Raw genomic sequence first — 22983 nt, 5'->3', positions numbered from 1 at the left:
ATCTCCGGAGTGAGAGCAGTAGCTGGTGTGAGACAGCTGGCCATGGGAGAGAGCCAACAGGGATCGCGTGGATGGAGCAAGTCTCTCTGGGGAGGGTTCACGTACCTGGAAATCCTCCCCAAGAGTGGATCGCAAAGGGGAGCCTCATGGCATTCGTTTCCAAGAGGGAAGAGGCTGGTGCAGACATGGACAGTGATCCAGGGTTGTGTTTCTCATATTGCTGTTCTTGTTCTTGTTTTCTGGTGGGCCTCTTCTCTGAGCGCTGGCCAAGCGTGGACCTTCCCGGGGAAACCCTGAATGGCTGAGCTGCGGCTGCTGCACTCCTGAAAGTGTGGTAGTAGTGAAAGTTACCATGGTTATAATTCTTACTTTTATTTTTTTTGAGATTGAATTCACATTCTTCTGTTAAGATTTAAGGAATTTGGAAAAAGTGTATTTTTTTTCCCCAGATGAGAAGTGCAACGTGTGCCTCCATCCCAACTTCTACAAAATTGTGTTTTACAAAGCAGAAAGAGAACATCAGGTTCACGTTGGTGCTGTAACTTAGTTTTCTAAGACCAGAGTTTGCCCTGTGTTTCCTGTTGAAATGACTAGCTGTGCTGGGCACTCAGAAATTTTCTCCCTCTTTCTCATCTCCACCTTGACATTATGAAAAGGGTTTTCATCAGTCCATTGAAAGAAAGAGATAACTTTTGTATAAGAGTGCACAGTCGACAGAGTTGAGTTTTTTGGGTAGTATATAATTTTTTTTACACTGTTATTATTTAAAATATGCTTTTTAAGAGGACAAAAGGGAATAGTTTAATGGAAACAAATTTCTATAGCAAAATGCGCAGCTGGATAAAAAAAGATTGTTATTGCTTGGGAAGACAGGTGAATTTGGAATTTGAGTACAAAAGGTGTTAAAAAGTGGGCTTAAACTTCCCTTCAGTGTGCTGTTGAGATTGAAAAGAGTAATTTTTGGAGAAAAACTTCCCTGAGCCTCCATTTCCAGCATTGTCAAGTCTATAGCAGCAGCCTTTTCCCACAGCTATTATCATGTTTCACCTTTTCTTCTTCCACATCATTTGTCCTTTTTTGAAGAAGAAGTAGCGCTGGTGAAAAGCGTGCAGGTCCGCGGGCTGGAGCCGGTCTGCAAGGGAGGAGCTGCAGTGCTGGAGGTGCACGGGCATCTCTAAAGGCCAGATGGGACCGAGAGAATACAGTCCCTGATGGGAGGGAGGGAAAGATGGACAGCCTGGCCTGGGGATAGTCATTTTGAAAGCATCCACAAGTCTAGAGCTTTTAAGACCCCCTTTCCAAAGTGACTTTTAACCAATTAGGAACCTAAACATTATTGAAGATAAGCAGAGCTTAGGTGCTCAGGTCCCTCCAGGCAGACACAAATATCTCAGCAATGCAGACAGATAGACAGGGTTGTCTGTCCTGATGGATCCAGACCCAGAGCCAGGCAATGAATTACAAATATAAGTGCTGAAACAGTGAGCTTGGGACACAAAGGATAAAAGACAGTTGTGTTATTTGAGCTGATAAGCCCTGCGTCTTGAAGATGCTTGCATCAAAGGCTCCTGCAGGGTTTTCACAATTGAGTGTTATCCCATCCAGCACTGAGTTACCAAAGATGTAAAATGAGACTTGAAGAGAAAGCTTCATGCGTGCCACAAAAGAGCAGAATAAGAGTTTGTTTTGAGAACTATTAGGCTGAATAATTTGAGATTGGTCTCCGTGGACACTGTGAGACATTGCTCCCCACAGAACAATGATTGCCATTAATGTCTCAGCTCCCTGCCTTTTTCCTCCTTCTCCCCAACCTCTGCAAGGGTCAAATCCTGCCCAGCCAGCATGAACAATATTTTCCCCTTCTTTGGTAATTATTGTCCCTTCTATTCATTTCTCAGAAGCCTTTTCACAAGCAAGAGGTATTTTCAAGGATTGCAAGCATTCATCTCAAGGTACATTTTCATGGCTATTCTCCTTGGAAGAGCTGGAAAGTTAATTTACTTTATTAGGCCAAATGAAAGGAGCTTATGAAGGTAGCCTGTGCAGCATTGTGCAGGGGGTCAGGGAGCTAGAGAGGAGAGTCCTCTGAGATTGCCACTGAATTTCTTGCAGAAGCTGAAAAGTAGGTGTTGCTGTTTAGTTTGGTGCTGTTCTTCTTTACATTGTGCAGGCTCCCTTTCAAACAGCCAATGCTGAGATCTTCTGCATCGTTCCATCGCTGGTCTAGCCACGAAGGCTTAAGAGCAGTAATATTTGTAGGGAAGCGTAGTATCTTTGGATTGGCAAGTGTGGACGTAGCCATGCCCGCAGCACTGGGCTGCTCACTGGGGGAGCAGGTGCCCGGGTGACTCTGGTGAAGGTCCACAAGATGGGGAGCCCCAGCCAGCCCGTCCCTGACGTGGGCAGGTAGGCGCTGACACCCGACTGCACGGACCCTTCTGCAAGCGGCTTCATGCAACGAGCAGATGACTAAAAATCATCTCCTGGGCAATTCACTTCAGTCATCAATTAAATTGTTTGCTGTGAACAGTTTGGCCCCATCCAGCTCCAGGATTTCAGCCTTGTAATTTTGCTGGCAGAGGACAACGGTGCCATGTCCGCGAAATCTGCCTGCCAACTGCTTCCCCTGCTAAGCATTTTCTAGGCTAACAATCTCGAAAACCTTGCCAGCAGCCCCAGCTCTGTCCCTTTCAGGGCAAGCCACTCATTTAAACGTGAGCACCTCTAAATGACTCCATCTGCTAAGTGACGTTAGTAAAGAAAAGATTATAGGAGGAGTTATTGCTGTGTCCTCAGGTCATAACCCTGTTATAAAATGGGCTGGAGGAACAAGGGGACTGTGAGGAGCTGAGGCTCAAAACCACCTGGGTGACTGTCAGCTTGATTTATTTCCTTGCTCATTAGATAAATTAGAAAACTGGCAAAAGAAATCGTTGCCCACTCTCAGCTGCTTGGTAACCTGCCACGTGGCAAGAGATGCCGGCCGCAGGGAGACGCGGCTCCTTCCCACCTCCCTGGCCCCTTTCCCCAGCCACCCCAGCACCGGGGCAGGATGACAGGGACATGGGGTGGGACTTGGATATGCTGGTGACATACATCTTGGCAGTCCTGTCATCCTAAACCACCTCATTGACCCATCTGACCAACCGCTGGCAACCAGTAGAGTTTTGCTTTTCTCTAATACTGTTGATTTTTGAATAGCAGCAGTTTTCTAGGTGAAAACAGTGATACCAACATTGCTTTTGAATACTAGCTTTGCCCTCAGAACTGTTTGTTACCTTCATTTCACAAATCAAACTAAAGCAAAATAACCTGGTTTGTGGCAGTATCGTCAGCCAGGACGTGCTGCCCTTCAGAGATGCTGGTCAACATTTTGGTCTTTGGTATTTGTGTGACTTGTGATCAGTCTGCTTCCAGCAGCCCCCCCTCTTGCTTATGAACCATGCTAATTTTTGTCTGTCAGAAGGACGGAGCTTAATGGTCAGACTTGCTTTAAATCCCTGGGTAAAATTCACTATGCAGGAGGTCAGACTACAGTTACAGTGCCTTCTAACCTAGAAACTCAATGAAATCTTCAGACTACATAACCAAATGTTAAATTTGGATCATTTAAGCCATCTTCAGCATGTTTAACTGCATCTGATGCACTTGCATAGTATGAAATGAGGCCACTGTTATACACATAGTATTTATATACGAAGAAAAGCTTCCAGCCAGGATGAGCTATTAAGAGACTGCAATGCATTTCTCAGCCAGCGTGGTGGAATCCCCGCTGCAAACAGATGCCGAAACCGGGGGAGAAACAGGGCAGGGACCTCCCGGGGAAGGACACCTCGGGGGTCCAAGGGCCGCTGTGCTTGTGCAAGGAGGTAGGGCAATACTTGCCCTGCGGACCATGGGCAGAGCAGATTTTCTCTGCTCCCCATGCCCCTTCTTCTGCCCATGGGATTTCGGCACAGGGTCCTTGTCACCCTGTCTCCAGCAAGCACTGGGATGCGTGTGTGTCCATGGCTCAGCCTCCCACCAGGCGTGTGCCCATGTGTGCAAAGGCTGCCGGGCGGCACAGGGCGGAGGAGATGGGGCTAATTCCTTCCTGAGACTCACAAGGAATCGGCTTATGGCCCGAAGCTCTGATTACTCTTATCTTAGCCTGCATGATGGTAACCACATCCTGAAATTACCCGGCTTTTTTCAAAATCCAGGGGCTGGTTTGGACTCGCCTGACCGACATGAGCAAATTCCAGCCCTGCTTTCACCCCCAGCGGGTTTGAGGAGCTGCGAGTCAGCACAGGCCCGAGGCTGAACTTGGGGGAAGAGGTTTGAACCCCCAAATGCACCCAATGGGAAGTACCTGGGTGCGATGCCCAATCCCACCTGCCGGACCCGACGGAGCCCGGTGCAGACCAGCACCGCCAGCCCCATTCCAGCCACCGCGCTGGAACGCAGTGCTCAGGCAGACTCACCTGCTGGGATCCTGGCAGCTAACATGCCTCTGAAACGGCTGGCAAGGGATAGATGCTGTCAAGTAAAACATGGAGTGAAATGTTCGGCTAATGGGATTAAACTGCGAATCCCACCCGTCTGTGGCACGAGATGTAGCACCACACATTCCCACCTGCCGCCGCTCCCCGTCTCCCGCCACTGCCCACCAAGCCCACTCCGCTTGGAAATTAAAGTGGGGAAATCAAAGTCCTTCTCCCCCCGCTCCTGCTGCGCCTCTCAGCCACTGACATTAACACCGAAATGGCTGACATTAGCTTTGAATGGATTTTAATAACCCCCTTGCGAGCTTGAATTACCCACGCAGCATGAGGTCCGGTGTGCGTTTGGAGACCTGGCGACGAGCAGTGCATCGGGGGGGCCCGGTCAGCTCGCCAGGCTGTGGACGCGGGGCCAGACCCTCTCGAGGAGCTGCGGTGGCTTTTGCCCACGCAGCCCCTGGCACAGGACCCTGGCACGGGACCCTGGCACATGCCCGGATCCTGGAGAGCCGCTGCTCTGGCACCCGCTGCCTGCAAGCGTCCTGCCACCAGTGGGTCTGCAACGGGCTTGTGAGCTTCCCAGCACTGGGGATGCTGGTCCGGGTGGGCACCTCCATGGGATTTTTCCCCTCTGGGGCAGGGTATGAGCTGGGAACCCCCCAGCGCTATAAATGAGACCAGCCCCGGCCCCTACGAGCACGTGGCATAAAATAGCAGCCTTGGTTTAGCAGAGCCCTGTGGATGGAATGCTAAATGAGATCATGCCTGGCCCAGCTGAGACTCCGGACTAGTGTATGACAATCTAGCAAGAAGATTAAAAGGTGTCCCCAGGCAGAAGAGGGTATTTATTTCTTTCTTTGTGGCTGAGATGTGCGTGGCGCGGGTGTCACAGGGACGGTGACCTCCCCTGAGCACCTGCACGTGGGCAGCACTGTGTCCCTGCGGGAGCTGATCTTGGGGACATGGCACTGGCCAGAAAAGCTCCTTCTGAGATGCAGGCGGACACGTCCGATTTCCCCTCCTGCACCGGGGAAGGGCATCTCACCCAGCGTCTTCACTGCCAGCCATGCAGCTCCTCCGCAAAGGGAAAAACCTACATTTTCCTCCTCTTTTACAAGAGGGAAAGCTAAGAAAGATTGTCAGGTAGTTCTCACTTCTGGAAGATGAAGGGCCTGGAAAAATGCTCTGAAGTTACTTTTCCTCAATCAAAGGTCCCAAGATCTGAGTAAGCAATGCAGCCTCTTTAGCTGGTCACAAAATCTCAGCACCATTTGGGTAAGAGTGATGGTTTCTCACTGCTGTTAAAATGCACATCTACTTCCAGTATGGAAACAGGAATATCCACAGAGGTATGGACACCAGATCACAGCTGGGGTGGGCCAGCAGCTTCTCCAAGTCAGGCTCAACAGGGGCTATGAAATCATCAGGCACTTTAAAGAACTGAGGACTAAAAACAACCCTTTAAAAAAAGTCCATGATAATGATTGAGTTATATTTAAGAGACTCATTCGTACTAAGTAAATGCAAATAGTTTACATGGAAAATATTTCCCATTAAGCTCATTTCTACATAAAATGCTAACAGATTGAGATTATGACTCTAATGATTATTTTTATTGCTGGTTTGCATTTAAATGGCATAAATTTCCCCCTACTGTTCTCTCTTTGGGTTAAATCAATAAAACCTATTAAGAAGGTTCGTCTTCCTCTAAGATTCCTCCCTCTCTTCTTTCTGTCTCATCTCCACTGGTGCCCTTTTTATCCACCCACCACCAGAGATTTTTCAGAGCTGCCTCCACGATATTGGTGCCGAGGATTTGAAAATCCCCTCTGGCAGAGCAGAGTGAATTTGGTCTTTGCCGAGACGGGGGGACTACAGAGGAACTCAAGTGCTGTTTCCTCTCCTCAACTTGGGCCATATTGCGAGGAGATGCGGTTGGAGTCAGCTCTTCTCTCCTCTTAGCCTCTCTGCTCCTGTTTTAATGGAGAAGCTATACCTATCTGTATACCTATAGTTCCTCAGCTATGGATGTTCTTGTCGTGTTCCTTCAAAGAGTGGCTGCGGCTCACCAAGCAGGTGCTGGATTTCTGTTTGGAGAGGAATTATCCTGGTATATACACAGCGAAAGCCATTAAGAAGCTGACCTTTAAATTGGGCTTCTTCCTGCTCATGTAGGGAGGAGGTGGGTTGAGTGCCCAAATCTTATTCATTTTAATGACAAATCCCTCACATGGAGGCTTTGAAATGCTCTGCTTTAATGCAATTCGCTTCCCTCTGCTGCAGCTTGGCTTTACTGTGCAGGGGATGTCTCTGCTTCCTCTGCATAGTGACAGACCCTATAGATTTGCTCCGTAACTACTGTGCCCAGGTACCATCATGTATGGATTTATGAGCTTAGGGCAGTGCTAGTGCAGGGATCTCCATGCTCCTTAATCAGTATCGCTGACCTTTCTTTCCTCCATTACTCTCAGCATCACTTTTTTCTAGCTTAATTTGCATAGGTTTCATGTTATCCATGTTTTTGCTTTGTCCCTGTTATCCTATTACCCTGGATAATCAAAGTTGGCTGTAATAGAAACAGCAGAAACAATTTGCTTACCCTTCTATTACAAGATATTCCCTCTACTAAGTCTGAGAATACCTGCAGTTCTGTGGTAATGCTAATTAACTGTGCATACATATAGAAAGTAAAGCAAACGGCACTGGGATCCTTTGGGATGGTGGGGATTAAAGAAAGATAAGATATTATTCTCCTCTTTCTCTGTGCTTCAGTGTCCCTACCCTCAATGGAAATTGCTTTGCACTTATAGAATAAAATGTAATGCTTGGTGGGGGGAGTCACTGACTCTGCAGAGAGGTGGAGTTGGAAGGAGCAGATTTCCCTGCTAGCAAACCCACTACAAAAGTAATGATCCTCCCCGATGCCTTGCTCCTTGTCCCTGTTCCCAGAGGGGGGTAGGATGGGGTGGTCTTTACCCCATGCTGGTCCCCAGGCCTTGGAGCCTGGTGGTGCTGGGCAGGGTTGTACATGGGCACTGATTCCTCGGGGCTACAGCTATCCCCCAGAGCTGGGCTCCAGCATCAAATGGGTGGAAAACCTCCTGTCCGGCCTCAAGGGCTGGTTGAAATAGTAGCTGTAAATAAGAACGCCCATTGCAGTGCAGGGTACCTGCTGTCGGAATTGGCTGTTGCATTCATCAGGATGCTCACATATCCTTCCCGCATCTTGGGGCCGCTGACGCGGCAGCAGTTTCAGACCAGGCTGAAGTCCTGGGGAAAATAAGTAAGACAGTAATGAGAGAAAGAAAATCATCACGAGGGGAGATGCAGTGGCAGGACAGGTTTGCTGGTACTGTCCCAGCCACCCCTCTTCATTTCACACTGCACAGTGTCGCGGGCTTCGGCTCACCACAGCCCATCCATGAGGACATGTGGGGCAATCTCCCACCATTTGCGTGCAACATCCTCTAAAAGCCTCGCATGAGGCTTTCTCCTAAGTGTCAGCCAAACAAAGAGTGACTTACACAGCCAGGCATGCGTGAAGGACTGTCAGAGCTCTCCATGCAGGAGAAATCCCACTCAAGTCCACCCACCAGCTCCTTGCCGAGCTCCCCAGCTCCTCTGCCAGCAGCGTGGACAGACACCCCCAACACACCCCAATGGAGCATCTGGGACCGGTCCTGGAGCCGCGAGCACAGGCACACTGTGTCCCTGGGTCTGGACCCTGTGCTACTGCCACCCCCCCCCCAGGACAAAAGCTCCAGGAGGGTGGTTAGACAGCCCTAGCTCTCCTCCCACCCCCAAAATTGCGAGGAAGCTGTTATTTATCTGTGCTCTGATAATCACCGTACCTTTGATGCAATACTCATGTTTGGGATTTTACCACGTCTCCTCCAGGTCTGTCAAGGAGCTCTGTGCAGCCATGACTCAGAGAGAGGCATCAGTGGAGAGAGTCTGTAGCTACAGCCAGCAGCTGTCACGTGGAGGGTATAAATAATGTATACGCACATATATATGCATGACTTACGAGCTCAGGACCTTCCCTTCCTGAACGGTACCAACTCCTTTAAAGGATCCCCGCATCGTGCCATGGCTCTGGCCATGCCAGAGGACTCAGATTACACGGGTGTCCCCCGCATCTGCCCGAGGTATACAGGGATGGGCAATAAAAGGGCTGACAGGGGTGAGGGCTCAGTGCTGCAGGTCCCTCCTTGCCAGCTTGGAGCAATGCAATAACTCCTTCCTTGTCACTGAAACCTTCACTGCTTATTGCTCACCATCATTTCTGTGTGTGGTTTTGAGATTATAGGTACCAAAGCCCCTTGCTCTGCTCACAAGCCTTACGGTCAGCAAGATGCTTTGAAACTGCGCCCATGGTATTCATCCTCTAAAGCAACCCAGGTGCAGGTTGTTGGTACGGGGAGCTGCAAAGGGCTTTTAAGGTGCTTGGGTGCTAGCCAAAGAGATTTGCTGGTGCAGTCAGGGCCCAAGTGGCTGCACACCGAGGGGCTGAATGGAGCTGTGTTGTGCCTTGCGCTGCAAAGATGCAGGTGCATCATTCTAGCAGAGAGCTCAGTCCTGAAATACCTGAACCTCAGCAGAAGAAGGGGGGAGACTCAGATTTGAGTGCTGGCTGATGTCAGCCCCAAAATGAAGCCCTTTGTCTTATTGCCAGTCATCCGAGACATTTTGGTTCTGATCAGGCAGCGTAAGCTTTAATTTTAAGGGTGGGTTTAAAAATGAAAATATAACATGAGTTTGACTTGTAGGAAGGGGTGCTTGGGATTGGAGATGGGACAGTTTATCACTATGGGCAGTTGGGAATTTCGTGTTGATTTTACATAGCTGAGGCAAAGGTAAACTTCCTATTAACTTCCCTGAGAGACTTCATAATGATTTGACCCCTAAAATTAAAGATCTGGAGCTAAGCGGCTGGGCTACCGACTCCAGCGCAGCCTCCGCTGGTGGAGTTCAAGCAGCATGCTGAAATAGCCAGAAGCTTTCGACAGCAATTGCACTCAGTGCTGTTCTGTCTCTTCAACTCCTGACATCATTTGGGGGAAAAAAAAAAAAAAAAAGGCAAAGGTTGAATTCATGGGCTTTGTTTCTCTGCAGTTCAAAGGATACAACAGCCTGGATTTTAATTGGCACCAAGTTCTCCCGACTGGTACCCGGGGCAATCCTGAAGACTGACACCCAGCCAGGCAGGCGGAGCAGCAGCCAAGGGGGGAAGGCTCTTTGAAGTGCTGGGTGCCTGCCACCCATCTGCAGGTATTCAGAGGTCTCCTCGCCAGCATAGCGCTGATCCGGGGGCAGAGGAGCGTTGCTTCATTTCTGATCATTAATGCAACAGTCTTTTCTCCGGTTTCCTTCCACTGATCTTCTCTGTGCACAGTCCAGGGGGAGCCACATATTGAGTGGTTTGTGCTGGAGATCACAGCGCAGAGATAATGAAGATATTTTCTTACCCTTTGCGTTTCCTGACGGTGCGGATCAGCCCGGTCTCACGCCTCTGCCCAGCGCCGGGTCCAGAGCCCGCAGGAGGTGGTGGGAGACGGATGCTCTGCAAGGTGCCGGCAGCGTGGGCTGCGTGCCCCTATGGAGAGAAGCAGGAATAGCTCGGGCTGTGGTCACCCACAGTTTAACCCCAACACCTTGGCCAGATGGAAGTCGTCAGTGCTGACGTGCAAACCTACTTTGGTCTGTGGAATGCAGGAAACTCCTGGGACGGAGGGGGTGTCAGCCAGGGCTGTGAGCTCCTCCAGCAGCTGAGGGGTGGGCTTTGCTAGGGGGGCCCTGGGAAGTCAGGTCGCAGCCCGTGACAGTCCCCTCCCTCTGACAAGGGTCACAGGGAGACTGTGTCACCTGTGTTCCAGGGGCAGGAAGGCTCTCTGGACAGCAGCTCCAGCTGACGATTTAATTGATGCTTAGAATGGGGTCCCACCTGCTCCTCTCTGCAGGTTCAGCATCGTTCCCACCTTTCTAGTTGCCTGCTCTCCTTGACCTCACCTCTCCTTCCTGAGCTGGCTCCTGGCTTTGCATCCTGCAGGCTTCCTTGTCCCTCTGTCTTTCCTGCTCATCTATGATTTGAAAGCACTTTCACACGTGCCCTCTGCTCTGTGCTCATTGTGCTCCATGCATATACCTGCTTTGCCCCAGGAGCCTTTATCATCGCCACCAGCAGTCTCAGTAAGTCCTGTGCAAGACAAAAACCTCAGCAAAGCGTTCTCAGCCTGCCTGTCCCAAGCCAAGCTGTAGCTATCAGTCCCAAAAGCCCAGTGGGGTAGATATAGTTATTGCTAGGAAGCTTTATATTTACCACGACCTTCCTGACATTACAGTAAATGCATTTCAGAGCCCAAGAAGTGTAAAAATAAACTGCAAGGAAATCAAGACAGCTAATTAGCCAAAGGTTACTGCTGGGCTCCATGACTGTCAGCCCTTTTGAAGTTCTCCTTCACACAGGCAGATGTGTGTGCAATGCTGCTGCTCCTTTGAATAAATGTCTTGGTTTCCAGAGTGGCTTCATAGCTGGATGTGACTAAGCACATGTGAGGCCTGTCGCAGCAAGCCTGGGCAGGATGCTCACGTCCTTTAACCTTGCACTTCTCCAGCACTGAAGAGCATCTTATCTCGTGGAGTGGCTGATCGGTGTTGCGCTACCTCCCAGCACCTCGTGAGCAGGGGTGAGCTGGGAGGTGAGGAGAGGCCAGAGAGCCACATTTCTGCACAGTCAACCCTCTGTCCTGGAGATGCTCCTTTCCTTCTGGTGTCCCTGTCCTCTGCACTGTGGTCACAGTGGAGGAGATTGCTGGTCTGACAGCTCTGGCTGGGCTGAGGGCTGCACCGGTCATCCAGGGTTTGGGTGGTCCCATTGGGGAGCTGCTCCTTGGGGATGAGGAGCCTGGGGAGTGCTGGAGCACATCCCCCAGCACATCATGGTCTCACCTCGCATGTCCATCATTCCTCAGGATCTGGTATTTTCCTGAGGATAAGCGTCTTGCATGGAGCCGCAGGTACACCAGACACCACAAGAGAAAGGGGAGCGGGGGTCCTAGCTGAGCCGAGGGCTGAGAGACGGGTATCATTGCCACGCCGAGAGAGGCTGAGCAGGTCATGACAGAGGCCTGGCTGGACTAGGGTGCTGTGTCCAGAGGGGTGTTTTGTTCATATTTGGGCAGGAGAGCCCTGGAGCAGCGAAGGACCCCTGGGACTTTGAGCCGTGTCCCTTCAGCCCAGCCATCCCCCAGCCGTGAGCTGTGGGAGCTTTCTTTTCCCATGCTCTGAACTGCTCCGCACAGGCATCAGGCAGATTCTGGGCACAGTGACCTTATAGGTAACTATAAGGGCAGCATTATCTCTGCTGCCCTCCTCCTTTTGGGTTTTCCTCCTTCCCCTGTTCTGCTTCTTTTGTGCTCCATTTCCCCTTGGAAAACCCTCTTGCAGCTCCCTCTTCCCTCTCTGCAGGTTTCTCCTTTCTCCCCCTTTCCTCCCGCTGCTTCACTCCCTCCTGCTTGCGGCTCGTGCTGAGTGTCATGTGTTTGCTCAGCATCGCTCCTCCTGGAATGTTAATTTGCTGCTTGTTTCCTTATAGACTTTACACCACGAGTTGGGGCTTTGTGTGCATGTGTGTGTGTGATTCAATTAAACAAAACACAATAAAATCAGGGAAAACAGAGAGAGACACAGACAGGCAGCAATTCCCTGCTCTCCGAGGGCTAAGACTGTCTGCCTGTGAGCTCGGCCCCAGCATGGCTTTCTCATGTCACCACATGGGTTTGCTTGTAGCAACCCTCCGGATCTTGTGCTTGGGGTTTCCAGCCCTCCGCCGGGACCCTGGGACGGCAGCTACTTCTGCTCTGCTGTCAGGAGCCGGGGCTGCTCCATCAGATGAGAGGTGAACCTCAAAGGAGTTGGCTGCTCATTTCAAATAAGCCCTGAAATGCTGAGGTGTCTTCAAATACTCAGCCTCCTCCATCCCTCCTTTCCCTCTGCACAGCTCAGTCCCTGCAGCCCTCGAGATCCTCCAAACCTCCCCTTTCCCCGCTCCAAGCCAGCAACTTCCCTGCTCCCTGTCCTGCCCTACCCGCGTCCCTTGTCACCCTCCTGGTAGCAGATTTCTAGGACCAAGCTTTCTCCCAAATCACACCTTTTTCTTGCAGTGCAACCTGAAAAATAGCAGCTGTGCTGTGGTGGGGTTCGTTTCCTTGGCTGGCGGGCTTCCCTCCTGCTGCCCTGTGCCCTTCTCTGCCATGCCCTTCCCTCCCTCACTGCCTTCCTGCCTTGTTTTCTTTTCCCTTTCCCCCTCTAATCCATTCATACCGTGAATGTATGCTTTCTTAGCATCCTTTGCTCCCAGTCGTCTCCCTGGTAGGTTTCTCACCTCTCCCCATGCGCGCGGGTGTGGGTGTCTCTCTCCTGGAGAGACAGTTTCTGCTCACTCGTCCCCAGCTGGCTCCCTGGCTCTGCAAATTTATTCTGTGAATCCAGCCTCTTCCCCCGGGTGAACCGCTCAGCTGTAAATCTGACGGCTAAAGTGGGTCAGTGCAAGTGGAAGGAGGTGGTCCCGGGAAGGGCAGAGGGAGAGCATGCACGAGAGGCCACCAACACCAGATTACAGGGTGGGTGGGAGAGGAGAAGGCGAGGGCGATGTTCTTAAAAAGTGAAGATTTCAAGGGTTTTTAAAATGCACATGAAATGTGATTAATGAAATCCTGGCACTTAATACCCTCTCCTTAGGAAAAAGTACTGACAGCAGAAATGACCCCCGCTTCCCGAGAGCAGCCCCTGCCACGTAGAGCCCTCCCGGGGTCACGCTGTGCCATCTCCACTGAGTTTAATGTCCCTCTGAAATCCTGGCAGGGGTCTTGTGCTTCTGAAAGGGAAACATCCCGAGGAGGGCAGACTAATTAATGCGTTGGGGCTTGTGCCTGTTCAACAGGGCAATTGCCTCTTGCCCAGATACCCACCAGCCACCCTCAGGGTGGGCTCCAGAAATGTCATAGAGACATGCTCCGTGCTTTGAGCCTCTGCCCTTTGTCCCTTCCATGTCACGTCAGAGCTCCTTCTTTCATATTTGGAGGGCTCCTTCCAGTACCAAGTGGTGATCCTTGTCTCTGGCCGATCCAATGCTTATTTAAACAGCAGGAAGAGGTGCTGCTCCCCATCCTCTGGGGCACGGCCATGGTGGTGGCTGTGTGATAACACTGTCCCTGACTCCTGTCTCTGGTGACTGCATGCCCAGCAGAGGCAGGATGGATGTAGTAGCATGCCCCACCTTAGTTTTGGCTCCTGGCTTTCACAGGCTGAGACTGTCCTGTCACTTAGTCCTTGTGGACCTTCTTGCTGAGCAAAGTCAAAAGCTTTCCTCGTGTGCAAGCCCAGGCCTGGAGAAAGGATGGCGACAAGATGCCTTGTGGAGCAGAGCACCAAGGGATTGTCCACCTTCCTCCTGAGCTTGACCAACACCTCCACATGGGGATCCGTGGTCCCCACACTTCTGTCCTCGTGGACCACACGCATCCGCAGCACAGGAATAAATTTTAGCTGACAACGGTTCTGCAGAATTTACCGTGCATGCAGCCAATGCACCTGGAGCCATTCCCAGATGTCTCTCCTCATTAATGCCCCCTTAGCAATTTTCTGAGGACCAGCATCCATCTCCAGCATTAAAAACAGTCCTTTCTTCTCTGATTTATGGATATTAATCCATGCCAGCCGGCAAGAGGCATGACATGTCTACATAATATATTCATTATTAAATTGTTTTTGTTCCTTTCCTTTCTCCTCCATCTCCAAGGCTGCACCTTTCTTATCTCTCAGTAACATTTGAACCTGCACTCTGCACTCAGAAAGACAACTTCCAACATGGAGCAGTCAGCATCACTTAGTAGGTCAACCTTACAAGTCCATGCTCCCTCCCCAGTAGCCACACTCAGACTCTGGCAGAGAGAAGACCCCCTTAGCCCCATCTCCAAGGGTATGGCTGCTCCAGTGCTGTGCTCAGGGTAACTGCTGGTGTGGCCAGAGCTGTGGGATGCTGTCAGTCCCACGTCGCTTGCTCTGATCGTAACACAGGACAGGCCAACTGCATGAGCCTGCTGGCAGCTGTGCCTGAAACAGTGCCCAGGCAGCGATCCAGCGAGTGTTAGTTTCTTCTGTAGTCATTCAGATGCTGGCTCCAGATCAGTAATGGCTAATGCTGTCCAGCCCTCTGATTCAGGGACCAAAACCCAGATAAAATAGTGTTAGCTCCACTGGCTCCAGTCTCCCACCTGCCTAAGCCATGCTCCTGGCTCTGGGTTGGCGGCCACCTTCACAGCATGTTTCTGACTTCTGAAGTGCCATGCTGCTCCCAAATTATGTGGCAGATTAGAACTAGCAGACAGCACTTGGCTTCTAGTGATCTCACCATACTATGGCCTGGGAAGAGAGGAAAGAAAGATCTCAGGATCTTGGCATGGGGCTGCTTTCATTTTCCTTTCCCGTGTCTGTGCTGTATGACATCTCAGCCTGCTATGCACCCTCTGGACAGCCCTTGGACTCCTTGTGGTGCCCTGGATGACATTTCTGCAGGGCATAAATCTCAGCCCGCCACTCTAATTGCCTCAGGGGCAGCACCCTGCAGGAGTGGTGGTTATCCCCTTCCCGTGCTTGGCTGCTGTGCTCTCTCCCAGCCCTGATGCCTGGTGGCAATGCCCTTCATCCTGCTGAGATGCACCCTGCTCCCCATGGAAAGTTCTGCAGACCCATCTCCCTGCTCCGGTTGCTTGTTCTGGTCAAGGAGTGGAGGGCAGGCAGTTTTGGGGATCCCATCCCTTTACTTCCAGGCTTTGCAGGCCCCTCAGCACGTTCATTGCCCATCTCTGGACCTTGCTATTGGCAGTGTGACACCTCTGATAGGACAGTGAGGTAGAGTTATCTCAGCTATCCCCCTTGATAACCCAAATCCAAGAAGTCCCTGCAGCTCATACGCCTGCCCACCAAGCTGCCACGGACCATACCTCTCAGCACAGTACGTTCATGGTGGCAGGTGCCCGCTGTGCGCTCGTGGGCTCTGTGCACACCAGGTCCTCTCTGGAAGTTGTGCTTTTCTCTATTGCTTAATAGGAATTGAAAGACAAGCTTACCTGAGTGTCTGTCCCCCTTGTAACACAGCCTGTCCCACCCCACTCCTCAGCTCCACCGCAGACTAAGCCACTGGTTTCTCCAGACCTCCTGTCACCCTGCTGTAAAACAGCAGTTAGAGGAAAAGAGCGCAACTAAAAACTGATGGCATCTTTCTCCCTCGACAGTCTGGTTTAGCTAAGCCTCCCCCAAAGTTACCTCTCTCTCTCTTTCCCGTAGCTGAAGGGATTGTCCCAACTTTACGCTGCCCACACGACTCTCCCCATCCCCGCTGCGGCTCTGTGCCTCCTGCAGCTCCCTGGGAAAGAGATGAGGGGAAGCAGCAGGACATTAGCAACTTCAGGAGCTCAAGAGCAGCTTGAAAAATATTTGTGTTCTTTTCGTAAGAATGAATCTGTCCCAGTGGTAATAAGGCTGCTTTTGTTCAGCAGGCTCTTAGCAGTGATTATTGTTGGTTTTCAATTTAAAAACCAGACCGTCTATTTATAATGTATAGTATGGGGACTGAGATTTTTTTCTTTAACCCAGCTTTTAAAACATGCTCTCAGTTCCACTACTGACAATCCAAGGAAGCAGAGGGGTATCTGTCACCTGCAGATCCCACAAGTGAAAGGATAAACAAAACATAATTAATGGAGCAAGGCTGCAGCGATGCTTTGGGGAACTAGTGGAAGATGCCAGATGGGAAAGGTCTGGGGCTGTAGCCAGGAAGTGCTTTTGGTGGTGTTGGAAGGGCTCTGGACACAGGTGCAGAGTACTTGGACTATCTACAGCCACACCGCTGTCTTTTTCTCTCTTGTCCAAAGTGGAGGTTGATCAGAGCTGACATCAGCACCATCCGCAGTGTCCTCAGCACGGACACCAGGAGAAAAGCCAAACTCTGGTTTGTCTTTGGCCTGGCACTGGCTCCAAGTTGGCAAAGACCTCTGAAAAGTAGCTGATGCCCCTGGGTGCTGAGGTGACGGTGAGGAGGACGGTGGTCCCAGGGGTGCAGTAAGGGACCCAGCAGAGCACTGCCATAGGTTCTGGCCTGGGCTGGCAACCTCTTGCATACATAATATGAACATCTCTACATACTTTGGGCATTGGCCCTGCATTGGCCTGGCATGGCCCCTTCCAGTCTAACAGCATGGATTATGTTGGCATGCCAGCCCTGAGTGCTAGTCAGCTAGCAGGGCTTGCTTTGATTTGGCAATGCAAGATATTTGGAGCATCCTGGCCAAGGATGCTTTAGCACAGAAATATTGTAAGATGCAGACACCGAACAGCTTGTTGTAGCGGTGTCGAAGGCATTGCTTTGGGTGCTGTTGAATGCTCCCATACAGGGCATGGGCTGCTTTGGCATGTTGGTGCATTGCTTTCCATGCACAGTCCAGCATCACCACCAGGACTGAACAGGAGGGAGAATTCACACTTGCATGTGAATGACTCAGCCCCTGTTGGCCAACCTTCAGCTCACCTGTTGACCCAAGAAGCTGCTTGTAGCAGACTTTGCTGTAAACAGGTCTTCTGCAGGCCAGGTTGCCTTGAGTTCACAGCCAAGCTGGAGGCCGGGGCTCTGCTGCCTCTGCCATGCTGAGGCTGCCATTTGTTTCCCTTCTTACTGCAGCTTATCTGACAGTGTTTCTGTCTCCATTTCCCCACACAGCCCCTTTTACTGCCACCGTTTAGTTATTTTCTTAATTAAATATAGATTATGGTACTGGGAATAAGGGATTATTACTTATTCATAAGCTACTTAGATTTTAAAGTGTGTGCAGAGCAGGGCTTATCACACGTCTGTGTCTGCATCGTTACCATGTCAAGGGCCAGGGTGAGTTCCTACGGCTGCTGGGGCTTCACCTGAACCTCCCTCCTCTTCTCTCTTCTCTCCCCATGGTCTCTGCACCCGGAGGAGCTCTCCCATCTCTCCCTTGCTGTCCCTTTTCCAGTTGAGGCTTGCCAGCCTTTTCCCAAGGAAACCATTTTCACTGCCATCTCCCAAGCTGTTCCGGCCCCTCCATTACGCCTCTGCTTTGCCCCCTCCCCAGGTTTGTCTGCATCTCTCTCCCGATGCTTTCCCCAGCCCTCCCGCTGTGCCTGCAGATGAAGCTCAGCTGTTTCACCTGCCCCCCAAGGAAGAATGGGGACTTACCAGGAGGCAGCTCTGCAGGAGGTGATTTTTTTTGCAAAGTTTTCTAGGAAATTCCTGCCGGTACCTGGGTAATTGTTGACTGAACTTCAGCCCGCCCTAGAGGGCAGGAGGAGGAGGAGGCAGGGGAAGGTGCTGTTGGAAAGCTGATGGGAGAAGCAGAGGGCGGAAAGCGGGATGGGAAGGTGGGTGTTGTTGTAGGTCCATAATGCTCCCCCAAAGCCTTGTGCTTCTTCATGTGCCCAAGCAGCGGGGTTAGGACTGCTCCTTCAATCCTGGGACAAGCAGCGGCTTCCCAAGCCTCTTTCTCCGCCTTAAACAGTGGAGCACTCCAACCTTTGGGCAACAATAATAATAATAACAATAAAACCATCTGACCAGGTTTGTGCACACCAGGGTGGACTTTTGTCTCCGTCTTAGTCTGTCTTTTGCTGTCCCCTAATAGTGCTGTTAATGCCCGATGCTGCAGGGCTTCTCCTGGTCTGCTGGTGAGCCCCCAGGTGGGAACAGGGCAGCTCATCACATGCTGACACGAAAAGAAGGAGGGAGCATTAAAACCCAGTGCTCATCTTCCCTCTGTCCTCCTGGCTCCAGGGCTGTCCCCGGGCCTGCAGCAGAGTCCCAGCATCTCTTAGCAAGTATCCCTGCTCTCACCCTCGGGGACCCATTAGCGTTTCCATCATGCTCGTTCCATCTCCTCCTGTTGCTTCTGCACCTTGCCTGGCTGAGAGGGCAGCGTGGGGCCGTTTCGATGTGAGCCAGCCTGACACCTCCATCCTGCACTGTCCCCATGCCTCCCATGTGGTTCTTTCTCACTATTTTAAGGACTAATGCAAAGTCCCGGCTTGAGAGCCCTGAGGGCTAAAGACCTTTTGTCCGCAGAGCAGATACAAGACAAGCTGCTGCAAGATTCCTCAGAGCAAAACGATCTTGATAAATTGGAGAAATGGCCTGAAATCAATACACTGAAATTCAATAAAGTCAAGTGCAAAGCGTTTCACTTAGGAAGGCGATATCAAAGTCGCAGATGTAAGATGGGGAAGAACTGGTAAGCCAGCAGGAGAGCGGCCAAGGCTCGAGCAGTGGAGTAGCCCTCAAACTGAGCAGCAGACAATAACCTGATGCTTTAGGAAGGGAAAGAAAAGGCACATCTTGCCCGCAGATGTATTAATAATTTCAGACAGAAGACAGCGAGGTAATTTATTTGGCTCTATTTAGTGCTAGTGAGGCATCAGCTGGAGACATATATTTCCAGGTTTGGCCATCACAACTTTAAGACAGATTCAGACAAATTGAGGGAGTTCAGAGAGTTTGGAAAACATGCCCCGGGAAGATGGACTGAAGGAGCTGGGTTTATGCTCCAGGACAGAGACAACTGAAGGCAGGGGGATGTGTAACATTCATCCAGTGTGGAAAAGGCAGTTATAAAAATGACAGTGATCAATTGGTCGAGGGTTGGACAAGCTGTAATAGGCTTAAACTGCAGCCAAGAGGCCTTGGGTTAGATGCTCAGGAAAAGCTTCCTAAGAGCAAGGTTGGCTGAGAGGCAGCACTGGCTGTAAAGGGTGTGTGGGAGGGCTTCAACAGCCAATTGAAGAAGCATCTGCATGGAGGTCACTTCCATGCAAGTCCCACTCTCTCTCCCACCGCAGGGATGAGGTTTTGCCAGCACCCCAAGCAGGATTAGTCGTGTCCTTGGGGTTAACAGGCTGAGACAAGCAATTTGCTTCATGTTGTCTCATGTCCTCTTACCAGCCATACCAGGTCTTGGCCAACCTCCCAGTGCCCGCAGGGGTTATGCCCAATTCATCCCACCCACCCAGGGTCCTGCCAGCTGTCCCCCTCACATGCCGGGGCAAGATGCTCCCACCTACACTTCTGCTCTGGGTTTCTTCTGCTGTCGGACCACAATTTCATTTCTGTCCATCATGGAGATACCTAAAGAGCCTGTTCAGGGTCTAAGATTGGGGGAAAAAGATGGAGATGAGCATGACTTTGCAGTGAGCAAATTACCAGGTTGACTTATTCCTGTATCTTACAGTACCATCTGAGAAGGGTCTGCACCACCCATCCCTTTGATGTGGCTGCAGCGACTCCATGCCTGATCATGCTGAAACCTTTAGGATTTGGCTGTCATGACCAGGGGCACCTAGATATATCTACACACACTTTAAATTCATCCACTCCTCTGTTTGACTTTTACTTACACCGTGAGCTGGAAAAGCCAGTAAAAGAAACCAGAGACTAAAGTTGTCAAACCAGGTGTCTCCAAGGATGCTTTGCTGTTTGAACCGGCCACACATCCCCATGGCTTCAGCCCCACTGACTTGGTTTTTGGTAATTTGGTGGCTAGCTGCAGCCCTCCTCCAGATCAATACCTCTCAATTGCATTTTTTGATCATAATTAATGTTCGCTGCGTAATTACATTGATTTTTTTTTAATGCACTCTGAGAGATGAGGGGAATTCATAGCCTGAACACGTGAGCGAGGGAGGGGGTGTGATATTGAAGCTTGCTGTGCTGAAGGGGAGAGCAGCGGGGGCTGCACCAGGGATATGCAAGGAGGGCATCTGCTCAAATACCCCGTGTTACACAGGGGCATTAGCAAACTGCAGTGACAAAGGGCTGGACATGGAAATGTTTGCGCTGCCGCTCCTTTATTCCCTGGCGAAACCGTTCTGCTGGCCCCTGCTTTCTACCTGCCAGCCCTGGCAAAGCCCAGCTGGTTGTCTGCAGCCTCGGCAGCCCCGTTTCTACTACCGAGCTCAGCAGGGAACAGGATTTTATTTATTTACCAAGTCACAGTGGGAAGAGGGATTTCAGGGCAGCCTGAGCTTCCCAGAGCTGTGAGAAGTGGATAAAACCTCCTCCAGCTTTGTGCAGGGAGGATCCTGCAAGCAAGAAACCTCAACCTGGGCACAGCCGGAGCTGTGTTCCCCCTGCTCCTTGCTCACTCATGCTATCAGCAGCTTTGTCATGAGCATGTATAAATCTAAGAAAAGGCACCTGTAAGCCTCCCAGGGTGCTTTGTGCTTTCTGAACAGCCAAACTGATATAGCCAGCACCTGCTCAGCAAGCCCCAGGAGATGCTGCAAGGAGGCAGCTTTTGGTAGGAGCCACCTCAGCACCCAAGGCTGTCAAAACCGTGAGGATTTGGGTGGCAACACCAGCAATGAGCTTAAGGCTCCTCTTACTCATGGTAAAAACTACTTGGCAGGTGCTGGGGCTCCAGACCTCACGATGGAGGAGAAGGATTCTGGGCTTTCAGCCATCCAGGGGTGCCCGCTGCCTTCTGCATTTGCTGTGGCAAGGTCCACAGCTGGCAGGCTTGCAGTGCCAGTGCTGCAGCAGCTCCCCATGCTTCATGCAGCAGCACGGGTGGTGACATCTCCAAGCCCGCATCTGGGATGCTGCAAGTGTGCAAACATCTGTTAGAGCACAGATGCGCGTGGCCGGTCCCTGCAGCTATCACATCGCTGCTGTGTAAATGGCAGAAGGGCGGTTTGTGTTCGCGTTGCCGACAGCCCCCTTGGGCTCAGCAAATACCAGACTAGTAAGTCACTGCCGGTGGCACGTGCTGTTGTAAAGGGCTGGTGTAAGGGGGGGACGAGCCTTGCCTGAGCCCTCGTCAGAAAGCAGGCGGCTCCCGGGCTGGAGCTGCGGGCAGCCACAAGGTGGGTGCCCGGCAAGGACTGGGGTGCAAATGCTGCCCACAGTGCTCATGGAAAGTCCAAATCCCCTCTGCACCTCCTCTGATAGCAACACCAGAGTTGGGTTGGCAGCTCAGCTGTGCATGGGAGTGCCAGCAGGCATTTCTTCAGAAGAGGCGTTACAAACTCATCACCTGCTCATCTCCAAGCTTTCCCCTTGTTAGAAGGGATGTCTCATATTTTTTTCACGGCATCTTGTTTTGCATCGCCTGTTAATTACGTGCCCTCCAAGGATCATTCTTGCCTGAGCGGTTCAGAGGAAGCCACGTAGCACCAGCTCAGCATTGCCCAGATGAGAACGCTGTGACAATCGCTGCTGAAAAGCAGCCTTGTTGCGCACAGGTGTTATTAAGCAGCCACAGATGTTATACATTTTTTTCAATTAAAAACCCATAAATTAAAAAAAATAACGATGCAAGCATTATGCAAGGCAGAAACAAAGGAGCGAGCCATCAGCGGCATTGTGCTGGTCACGCTCGCCGCTCTGGTCGGCAAAACTCTCAGCTGGTCAAACAATGCGGCGGTCGAACATCTGTGGGGACTTTGTGTTACAGCTCTGGTGCGAGGAACATTTGATTTCTGCATTGGCGAGGGGCCTTCGGTCCCGCTGCTCCCCCCTCTTCCTAGCTGGCGTTGGGGAGAGGTAGGACCAGTCCTGGAGCTGCGGCCGTTGGCGGCCACTCCTCCCATTTGGGTGGATGTTGCAGGAATTGGAAATTAGCCCTTTAAGTAGGCTGCGAGCCCATTGGTATAACAAAAGTTTTGTCTTCAGGGTTTGAGGGCTGTGGTGCATGGAGGTGGCTCTCCCTTCTGTGTTGTGTGCGTGCCCTAAATGCAATTATTTGGCTCCTACCATGTCTGATATTATTATTGTTCTTGCTATCTTTGGTACTTTTATGGCCCCATCACCATAGTAACTAAGCATCTCAAAACCCTGTGAGGAGGGAATAATATTATTCCCATTGTAGAGTTGGGGGAAGTGAACAACAGCAAGGCGCAGAGCTGGATATGCAGGAGGACTGGGACAAGTCCGTCCATGGCCAGGGACCTGGGGTTCATATTCCTGCTACTTCCAATTTTAAGCAGTCACCCTAACTTTTCCTGGGCAGCCCTGGGCCACGTTTCCATCCCACTTCTCTTCCTCCTGTCCTGAGTTAGCTAAATAACAACCTCCCACCTGGAGCTGCTCCCTCCTGGGCTCTCTCTTGCTGCTCCCCCTTGCCCCATGGACCACCAGCCAACGGGCACTGCCCAAGGCAGGGGAAGTGTTGCTTTGCTCTGCTGAAGACCTTTTATTTTGCACAGACTATTTGAATGCATCTCAGGCCAGCCCCTGCTCAACACGTCTTTAAATATTGAATGAAAAACGGAGTAGCGTCAGAGCGAGACATGTCAGATTTTCTTCCTCCCTGACCTATTCCAGACTAATTTCCACCCTGGGGGTTTAGCCATTTTTCCTGAGAGACAGCTGGTAGAGATTCAGAAAGAGGGATTTGAAACAAAGTCTTCTGCAGCACAAGCAAATGATTCAACA

The 22983-nt window shown here is 51.1% G+C and overlaps 1 protein-coding gene and 1 long non-coding RNA gene across 6 annotated transcripts in view; one reads left to right on the top strand and one right to left on the bottom strand.

Annotated features, from left to right (window-relative positions):
* The window catches only part of ELFN1 (extracellular leucine rich repeat and fibronectin type III domain containing 1), a 109646-nt gene that overhangs the window by 60104 nt on the left and 26559 nt on the right, over positions 1 to 22983 (top strand). The window contains exon 1 of one of the 3 annotated variants that reach the window (XM_030001996.1): positions 9640 to 9752. The exons of the other annotated variants lie outside the window; for them this stretch is intronic. The gene's annotated coding sequence lies outside the window, so the exon portion shown is untranslated. Of the gene's footprint in view, positions 1 to 9639; positions 9753 to 22983 lie in introns of those variants that run through there. 3 annotated transcript variants of the gene reach the window in all.
* LOC115335789 lies at positions 185 to 13004 on the bottom strand. 3 transcript variants are annotated; one of them, XR_003921534.1, is made up of 4 exons: positions 12804 to 13004; positions 8333 to 10077; positions 7651 to 7751; positions 5835 to 5940 (listed from the first exon to the last, which is right to left on the bottom strand). It is a non-coding gene; the product is annotated as an uncharacterized LOC115335789 (long non-coding RNA). The 3 variants fall into 3 exon arrangements; XR_003921535.1 differs by lacking the exon at positions 5835 to 5940 and adding an exon at positions 185 to 323 and having other exon boundaries at positions 7651 to 10077; XR_003921533.1 differs by having other exon boundaries at positions 7651 to 10077.

Source organism: Aquila chrysaetos, chromosome 25 (assembly GCF_900496995.4).
Source record: "Aquila chrysaetos chrysaetos chromosome 25, bAquChr1.4, whole genome shotgun sequence".
Classification (NCBI taxonomy): Eukaryota; Metazoa; Chordata; class Aves; order Accipitriformes; family Accipitridae; genus Aquila; species Aquila chrysaetos.
This window is presented reverse-complemented; position numbering and strand designations above follow the sequence as displayed.